The sequence below is a fragment of the Narcine bancroftii genome, chromosome 9 (genome assembly GCF_036971445.1).
Source record: "Narcine bancroftii isolate sNarBan1 chromosome 9, sNarBan1.hap1, whole genome shotgun sequence".
NCBI classification, from domain to species: domain Eukaryota; kingdom Metazoa; phylum Chordata; class Chondrichthyes; order Torpediniformes; family Narcinidae; genus Narcine; species Narcine bancroftii.
Window position 1 is genome coordinate 122,417,148 of NC_091477.1, and position 10,345 is coordinate 122,427,492.

Genomic DNA, 10,345 nt, shown 5'->3' on the forward strand with positions numbered 1-10,345 from the left:
AAGGTACAGTGATCAGATCTCCCGCACAGTCTGGTCGTGTGACTAAAAATGTGGGGGAGAGCAAGAGATGTGCTGTAGTGATAAGGGATTTGATGTTGTGTCCTTGGTACCAGAGTCCAAGATATCTTGGATCAAATTCACAGCATTCTCAGGAGGGAGGGTGAGCAGCCAGATGTCGTGGTCCATCTAGGGACAAGTGACATGGGTAGGAAGGGTGAGGTAGTCGTGCAAAGTGTGTTCAGGGAGTAAGGTGCTAAGTTGAAGGACAGGACCTCCAAGGTTGTGATCTCAGGATTGCTGCCGATGCCACGTACTGGTAGGATTATAAATAGGAGATAATGCAACTTAACATGTGGTGCAGGAGGGAGGGCTTCAGGTTTCTGGATCATTGGGCTCTCTCATAGGGAAGGTGGGACCTGTTCTGACAGGTCAGTTTGCATCTGAACTGGAGGGGGACTAATATCCTGCAGGAAGGTTTGCTAGAGTTGCTCTGGTGGGTTTAAACTAGATTTGTGTGGAGGGGGGGTGGCGGGGAAGCAGAGGGCCAGAGCAAATGGAGGAGGGAAAAGATGATAATGATGGAAATCAAAGGGTTTTACGTGGTGGAAATGTTCTCACCTATTTCAATGCAAGGAGTATGGTAGGAAAGGCAGACGAGTTCAGAGCGTGGATTAGCACTTGATTACGACATTGTGGCCATTAGTAAAACTTGGTTGCAGGAGGGGCAGGACTGGTGGCTCAATGTTTTGGAATTCCGTTGCTTTAGACATGATAGAATGGGGGAGGGGGGAATGAAAGGGGGAGGAGTGGCATTGCTTGTCAGGGAAAATATCACAGCTATGCTCAGACAGGACAGAGCAGAGGGCTCGTCTACTGAGGCTATATGAGTGGAGCTGAGGAATGGGAAGGTATCACCATGTAAAAGAAGTTGTAATGAAGTCAGCAGGAATTGGAGGAGCAAATCTGTAAAGAGAGAGCAGAAGGTTGTGTTTTTAGGGATTTTAACTTTCCACATATTGACTGGGACTCCCATCTTGTAAAAGGGTTGGATAGCTTGAAGTGTGTCAGATGTGTTCACAAAAGGTCTGGGCCTTAGGTTGAGATTCTAAATTGCAGAAAGGCCAATTTTGAGGAAATGAGAAAGGATCTAGAATGCGTGGATTGGGAGAAGTTGCTTTTTGGCAAGGATGTGGGAGATATGTGGAGGATCTTCAAAGGGGAAATTTTGAGAGTACAGTTTGTATGTTCCTTCAAGGATTAAAGGCAAAGTTAACAGACATAAAGAACCTTGGTTCTCGAGGGATATTGGGGAGCTGGTTAAGAAGAAGAGAGAGGTGTATAACAGGTATAGACAACAAGGAGCAAATTAGGTACTTGAGGAGTATAAAAAATTGGAGGTGTAGTGGACAGCAAGGAAGGCTTTCAAGGTTTGCAGAGGGATCTGGACCAGCTGGAAAAGTGGGCTGCAAAATGGCAGATGAAACTTAATGTGGTGTTGCTTTTTGGAAGGACAAACTAAGGTAGGATGTACACCATAAGCAGTAGGGCACTGAGGAGTGTGGTAGAGCAGAGGGATCTGGGAATAGAGACACATAATTCCCTGAAAGTGGCATCACAGGTGGTTGGGGTTGTAAAGAGAGCTTTTGGCCTATTGGCCTTCAAAAATCAAAGTAATGAGTGCAGGAGTTGGGATGTTATGGGAAAGTTGTATAAGACATTGGTGAGGCCAAATTTGGAGGATTGTGTGCAATTTTGGTGACCTAACTACAGGAAAGATATTAATAAGATAGAAAGAGTGCAGAGAAGAATTACTAGGATGTTGCCCAGACTTGAGGAACTGAGTTACAGGGAAAGGTTAAACAGGTTAGGACTTTATTCCCTGGAGTGTCGAAGAATGAGGGGAGATTTGATAGAGGTATTTAAAAATATGAGGGGGGTAGACAGAGTAAATGTAGGTCAGCTTTTTCCACTGAGGGTAGGTAAGATACAAACCAAAGGACATGAGTTAAGGGTGAAAGGGGAAAAGTTTAGGGGGAACATGCGGGGGAATTTCTTCACTCAGAGAGTGGTGGGAGTGTGGAATGAGATGCCAGCTGAAGTGGTGAATGCAGGCTCAATTTTAACATTTAAGAAAATTTGTACATGGATAGGATGGAAATGGAGGCCTGTAGACTGGATGGGAATGGAACCCTGTGGACTGGATGGGAATGGAGGCCTATGGACTGGGGTGGGAGGGGAGGCCGATAGACTGGATGGGAATGGAAGCCCATGGACTGGATGGGAGTGGAGGCCCATGGGCAGGGGTAGGAGTGGAAGCACATGGACTGGATAGGAATGGAGGCCCGTGAACTGGGGTGGGAATGGAGGCCTATGGACTGGGTGGGAATGGAGGCCCATGGACTGGATGGGAATGGAGGCCCATGGACTGGGGTGGGAGTGGAGATCCATGGATTAGGGTGGGAGTGGAGGCCGATGGACTGGATGGGAATGGAAGCCCATGAACTGGATGGGAGTGGAGGCCCATGGGCTGGGTGCAGGTCAGTGGGACTAGGAGGAATAATAGGGTTGAAGGGCCTGTTTGTGTCTTGTACTGATCGATGCAAGATTGGTCCTTGACCTCTCTGCACTCAGCCGACTGACATGTTTAAACTGTCCCAAAATGTTAATTCAATGGGAACAGTTTGTTTGTGTGCACTTTGAACAGGACACAAACATTATCTCAACATTTCACAAGCTCCTTGAAGCACAGATGTGGAAAGTCCAACATACAGCCACTATTAATTACTGCGAGCAATTGGTTTAAAGCTGAAAATCAATTGTAAAACAAAGTTGGCATTTTTTAAAATTACATTTTAAAAGTACAGCATGGTAGAGCCCAGTTACACCCAATTAACCTCCTAACCTTGCACATTTTGAAAAGGAAACCAGAGCACCCAGCGGAAACACACGTGGTCACGTGGAGAACATATAAACTCCTTACAGAAAGCAGCAGATTTGAACCCGGGTCGCTGGCCCGTAATAGTGATGAGCTAACTGCTACACAAACTCTTCCATGAAATCGTGTCCCAAGTGCTCAGAGTACTGACTGATGCAGGGATTCTACGTGGTAGCCATGACAACATTCCTACCCAGAGACCAACTCAGACACATCACCCTCTTCTGAAAGATCACCAACCTTGGTGAATGACCCACTTTGGTTTGTCCGAAAGTTGGTGATCTTCCAGTGCAGGAGAAATCTGGCAATGATTGCCATTCCAGGGTGCAGAGGAGTTCAGAGGGACATGGTGAAGCTCTGTGTGGCCTCTGTAAATGCAGGGAAGGATGATAGTCCAGATTCCTAACATCACTGGACACTGCAGAGTTTGGCTATGTGTAGAAGTCTCTCAAACAATGTCAGAGAAGTCCTGAATCACTCGGGGCAGTGAATACAAACATTCAAAAACTGCTGGAAACTCTAATACAAAAACACTCAGCAGGTCAGGCACCATCTTTGGAGAGAATCAGTCCACTATTCAGGTCAAAGGTCCTTCATCAGAACTGGGAAAGGGGCGAAAACAAGTTTGTTTTTAAGCAGCAGAGAGAGCGGAAAGAGGAGTGGGACAAAGTATTTTGCAAATAAGGTTGATGGGCCGATGTCTGCTGCTCTATCTTGTGGTCTTGTGATCTAACACCGGGTAAGAGCTGTTGTGTCACTGTCGGGATCAGAAGATGTTTCTGTGTCAGTGCAATGTGGTGCTCATAGGTGAAGTGGGGGGGAGGTGGGGAAGGGGGTGGTATAACCATTGGGAAAGAAAGTACAAAAAGAAAAATGACAAGCCCAGCTTGTTTCTGCTGTGCATGGGGTCATCGGGTTCTACAGCACAGAAATATGGTCCATGTTGACCCATTGGCCCATGTCCCTCTGAATCTTTCCTATCCCAAATGTCTTTCTGACATTGTAATTGTCCCTATTTCTCCCACCTCCTCCGGCAGCTCGTTCCACACACCCTCCTCCCTCTGTGAGGAGAAGGTGCCCATCACCTACCTCCACCTCCCACACACACACCCACCTCCCTCTGTGAGGAGAAGGTGCCCATCACCCACCTCCACCTCCCACACACACACCCACCTCCCTCTGTGAGGAGAAGGTGCCCATCACCCACCACCACCTCCCACACACACACCCACCTCCCTCTGTGAGGAGACGGTGCTCATCACGTCTTTTCTTGCTAACTTTAAATCTGTGCCTTCTAGTTTTAGACTCCCTTACCCTTGGAAAAGGACTGTGACCATAGATGATAGGGTATTGGACAGGTGTGAGAGGTCGAGAGATGGGCAGAGAGCACAGGGATCGGGGGTCTCTTTTGATGTTCTTTACATAGACTTTAAATCCTTATTCAGTTTGCAGTGATTCCCACATGCTGGCAAACTGCATTGATGGGAACTGCATCTACTGGTTAACCAACGATGCTCTGAAACATGAGCTTTGAAAGGCAGTGGAAGCAGATGGATATCATGGATTCAGTCATGGGTCCTCATAGAGCTGTGTTGTATCAGAATGTATTCGGAATCACCACAGAATGGGTAAGCAAGCAGATTTCCCTCTCTAAAACTCAACACGGAACCCGATTGGTTCTCAGAACAATCTTGAATGATTGGAACTCTCTTCCTGAAAGGACTATGGGATCAGGGTCCAGTGATCATAACTCTGTTAGTTTTCGGGTACTTTTAGGGAAGAGCAAGGAGGGGCCTAAAGTTGAGGTTCTGGATTGGAGAAGAGCAAATTTCGAAGGAATAAGAAGGGATTTGGGGAGTATTGAGTGGGACAGGATATTTTCAGGTAAGGATGTAAATGAAAAATGGAGGATATTCAAAAAAGAAATTTTGCGGGTACAGAGTAGATATGTCCCAGTGAGGATCAAAGGAAAGGCTGGAAGTCATAGGGAGGCTTGGTTTTCAAGGAATATTGGAAATTTGGTTAGGAGAAAAAGGGAGGTGTACAAGAGGTATAAAGAGCAGGGAGCTGAGAGTTTGAAGGAGGACTACAAGGAGTGTAGAAGGAATCTTAAGAAAGAAATTAGAAAGGCCAAAAAAAGGCACGAAGAGGCTTTGGCAGACAGAGTAAAAATAAATCCAAAGGGTTTCTAAAAGTACATTAAAAGTAAAAGATTAGTGAGGGATAAAATTGGACCCCTTGTAGATAGTGAGGGTATGCTGAGTGAGAAGTCAGAGGAAATGGGGGAAATTTTAAATGATTACTTTGCCTTTACTAGGGAAAAAAATATTGAACCAGTTGAAGTAAAGAAAAATAGTGAGGAGGTCATGAAGCATATAAGGATAACCGAGGAGGTAGTGATGGCTGTGTTGAAAAAGATAAAGGTGGATAAATCTCCGGGACCAGACAAAATATTCCCAAGGACACTCAGGGAGGCTTGTGGACAGATAGTGGGGTCATTAACAGAGATATTTAGGATGTCACTGGCCACGGGGGTAGTGCCAAAGGATTGGAGGGTGGCGCATGTGATTCAGCTGTTTAAGAAAGGGTCCAAATGTAAACCTGGGAATTATAGGCCCGTGAGTCTGACGTCTGTGGTGGGTAAGTTGATGGAAAGTGTTCTGAGGGATGGTTTTTACAAATATTTGGAGGTACAGGGAGTAATCAGCATGGTTTTGTCAGGGGTAGATCATGCTTGACAAACCTGATTGAGTTTTTCGAGGGGGTTACAAAAAAGGTTGATGAAGGGAAAACTGTGGACTTTAGTAAAGCTTTTGACAAAGTTCCCCACAGGAGGTTAGGAAAAAAGGTGGAGGCATTAGGTATAATAAGGAGGTATTCAGCAATGGTTGGATGGGAGGTGTCAGAGAGTAGTGGTAGAAAATTGTTTGTCCTATTGGAGGCCGGTGACTAGTGGAGTTCCTCAGGGATCGGTCCTCGGTCCACTATTATTTGTTATATATATTAACGATTTGGAAGTAGGGGTGGAGAATTGGATATGCAAGTTTGCGGATGATACAAAGATTGGTGGTGTTGTGGACAGTGAGGAAGATTACCGTAGATTAAAAGGTGATTTAGGAAGGCTGGAGGTGTGGGCTGAGAAATGGCTGATGGAATTTAATACAGATAAGTGTGAGGTATTACATTTTAGAAAGGCACATCTAAATAGGTCATATGCATTAAATGGTAGGCGATTGAGATGTGCAGAGCAACAAAGGGATTTAGGAGTTGTGGTAAATAGTACCCTCAAGGCTGATACTCAGGTAGATGGTGTGGTGAAGAAGGCATTTGGAATGTTGGCCTTCATCAATCGGAGTATTGAATTCAAGAGTAGGGAGGTTATGATGAAATTGTACAAGGCATTGGTGAGGCCAAATTTGGAGTACTGTGTACAGTTTTGGCCACCAAATTATAGGAAAGATGTAAACTAAATAGAGAGAGTGCAGAGAAGGTTCACGAGAACGTTGACAGGATTTCAAGGTTTGAGTTACAGGGAAAGGTTGTGCAGACTGGGGCTTTTTTCTCTGGAGCATAGAAGATTGAGGGGGGACTTGATAGAGGTGTTTAAGATTTTAAAAGGGACAGACAGAGTAAATGTGGGATAGGCTTTTTCAATTAAGAGTGGGGGAGATTCAAACTTGAGGGCATGGTTTAAGATTGAAGGGGGAAAATTATAAGGGGAACATGAGGGAAATTTCTTTACGCAGAGGGTGGTGGGGATGTGGAATGAGATTCCGACAGACGTGGTTGAGGCGGGATCATTGGTTACATTTAAGGAAAGACTGGATAGTTACATGGATAGGAGAGGACTGGAGGGGTATGCACCGGGTGCTGGTCAGTGGGACTAGGAGGGTGGGGATTTGTTACGGCATGGACTAGTAGGGCCGAACTGGCCTGTTCTGTGCTGTAAGTGGTTATATGGTTATATGGAATGTTTCTGAGGCAGATGCAAGTAAGTGTGGGGTGAAAAGTTGCAGGGAAGATGGTAGTACAGAGATGACACGTGATCTTACTGAATGGGGAAGCTTAATGTCTAGGGGGCTTAATGTTCGATTCTTGCCCCTAACACTTACTTTTGTCTGCATGTTGGTCACCAGTAGTTTAAAGAGCATAGCGTATTTATTAATTCAGATTCAGCTCCTGTGTGGTGTTTGAACTCCTGCACTTGGATTATTTGTTGTCAGGATACTACTCATGTAAATAACTCCCAACAGAAAAGTACCCTTTCCAGTGGATATACTCCATCAACGAGCTGGATAAATTACTGGAAGGGTGACAATTCACAGGAAAGTGTGAACTGAGTGGGACTGATTGCAATGGTCTATGACATCCTAGGCCCTAGGTGCTCTGTGGTTAGTCAGAAATTACTTAATGTGGCATGTGAGTGGGTAAAAGAAAGGTTGAGAATCACTGGATTAATTTGGTCTTTCACAGACATGGGAAAGGGAGGGGTGACAACAGCAGATACAAAGAACATCCATTGGTTTAAGGTGAGTGGAGGAAAGTTTAGGGGAGACATCAGGGGTAAGGTATTTTACACAGAGAGGGCTTATGTTCCTGGAAAGAATTGCCAGGCGTGGTGGCAGAGGCTGGTACAAAGGACTCTCAGGCACATGGATGTAAGAAAAATAGGTTATGGGTGTGAGGTAGGGGAGGGTTAGATTGTTGGGTTTACATAGGTGGGCTGAAGGGCCTGTACTGTACTGTAAGGTTCTGCACTCAAGAAAGAAAAAGGGATGAAGCAAAGTGAGGGGGGGGGGCGGAATAAAGGAAATGAAAACAGAGTCTGGGGGAAGGGTTAATGGAAATTGGAGGTCAATGTTGATGCCGTCTGGTTGAAGACGGAATACAAGGTGTGTTCTGCCAATTTACAAGTGGCCTCAACCCAGCAGTACATGAGACCATGGACAGATATGCTGGTGTGGGATTGAAGTGGTTGGCGACCAGGAGCTCCTTGTATCAGACAGCGTGAAGATGCTTCCAGTCTGTGTCAGACTCGCTGATGCCACGGAGTTTGTCGATCAGAGAGATCTACTCTTTTATTGTGCAGTTGGAATTGCTTCTATTAAACCTAAATATTAAGACATTGAAAGCTGATTGAGTTGGCATTTATTATAATCCATAAACATTAATGAGCCCTTTGTGCTGGAACCAGAGGCTAAAAGAATCTGATGATTCAGAGGTTTTCATCAGTAAGGGTGCAAAGGTTACGGGGAGCAGGCAGGAGAATGAGATTCACAAGGAAAATACATCAGCCATGATTTAAATGGTGCAGCAGATCAATGGGCCAAATAGCGTAATGTCTTATGACCTGCAGAAGCTCCCACAATAATCTGAATGGAGTGCTTTCCTCTCCTGTCCCAGTGGAGGTTCCTGGGCAGACACTTCCAAGGAATTGCCTTCCTTTAACTGAAGATATTTCTCCTCATCTCAATGTTGGAGGTGTATTATTATAAAGCCACCCTAGAGATGTTGGTCAATAGCATGGTTAGCATTGAGGCAAGCGCAACGCTGTTACAGCACCAGCGACCCAGGTTCGAATCCAGTGTTGTCAGTAAGGAGTTTGTGTGTTCTCTCTGTGTCTGTGTGGCCTTTCCCCAGTACAGGGGGTTGTAGGTCAGTTGAGTATAATTTGGCGGTATGGGCGCATTTAAAAAAAATTAACAGAAACACTCAACACTCTCGCTATGTCTAGCCTGTAATCAGTCACTGAAAGTGAGCATGTAGGTACAGCAGGCAGTGAAGAAAGCTAACGGCATGTTGACCTTCATAACAAGGGGAGTTGAAAACAGGAGGAAAGAGGTCCTTCTGAAGTTGTACAGGGCCCTGGTGAGATCACACCTGGAATATTGTGTGCAGTTTTGGTCTCCAAATTGGAGAAGGATATTTTTGCTTTTGAGGGAGTGCAGTGTAGGTTCATGAGGTTAATTCCCAGGATGGCGGGACTGTCATATGTTGACAGATTGGAGCAACTGGGCTTGTATACACTGGAATTTAGAAGGATGAGAGGGGACCTGATTGAAACATGTGAGATTATGAAGGGATTGGACACGCTAGAGGCATGAAACATGTTCCTGATGTTGGCAGAGTCCAGAACCAGAGGCCACAGTTTAAGAATAAGGGGAAGGCCATTTAGAACAGAGTTGAGGAAGAACTTTTTCATCCAAAGAGTTGTGGATCTGTGAAATGCTCTGCCTCAGAAGGCAGTGGAGGCCAATTCTCTGGATGCTTTGAAGAAAGAGTTGGATAGAGCTCCTAAAGATAGCGGAGTCAAAGAACATGGGGAGAAGGCAGGAACAGGGAACTGATTGTGGATGAAAAGCCATGATTTCAGTAAATGGTGGTGGGCCGAGTGGCCTACTTTTGCACCTATTGTCTATAAAGTAGACAATAGGTGCAAAAGTAATGTATAAAGTATCAGTAAAACCTGCTGCACTCTGAGATCTACTCCATTTCTCTGCAAGGACAAATCACTATCTCTGGACAAACTTGGGTTATTTTCTCTGGGGCGTCAGAGGCTGAGGGGAAACCTGATAGAACTTTATAAAATGAGAGGCATTGACAGGGTGGACAGTTGGAATCTTTTAAAGAGACTGATCATGTTGGTCACACAGACAGGGAAAAACAAAAGGTTAATAACTCCAGCATGTTAATATTTATCAGTCTTAAATGAAGCTTCAAATACTTGTGTCAGCAAAAACAAGTCCACAACAACATACGCAAAGAGCGTTTTCCTCTTGAGACATGACTAATGGCTCTCATTAATACCCTGAGTGCTTTTCTCTCACCACTTTTCCCTCAACTCCCAGCATCTTTGTTCCTTTTTGCTTCTGGCCATTATCTAGGGACTTTCCTATCACTACACAACTCAGCAAACCTGCCCCTTTCCCTTATGCTAATGCAATGTAGTCTTCAAAAGTCTGCTTATCCCTGCTGGGAACCAGGAACGAGAGGCTGTTATCAGGTCCCTCTTTCATGTTTTCTTAAAATGGAAAATGTTCAGGATTAGTGTGAAAACGCAGAAATGCCGAGGGAACCCCACCAGGTCTCGCAGCGTCACGTGGACGTCTGTGAACACTATGATTGCAGTGAAAACATAGGACGCTGCGAGACCTGCTGGGTTCCTCCAGCTTTTCTGTGTTTTCACTACAATCACAGCATCTGCAGACTTTCTTGCATCACAATATTCAGGATCTCATCAGAATTTGGGTTGTTTGGCCCACATCCATCTTGCTATGTCATCTTTTGCAAGAAAACTAGAGGGTTGTCGGTGTGAGGAAGGGAGGGTTTAAAATTCAAGAAAAGATACAAATGTAAAAGAGAGAAATGTAGACAAGAAAGAAGTGACGGCAATACAGAAACTAACAATTC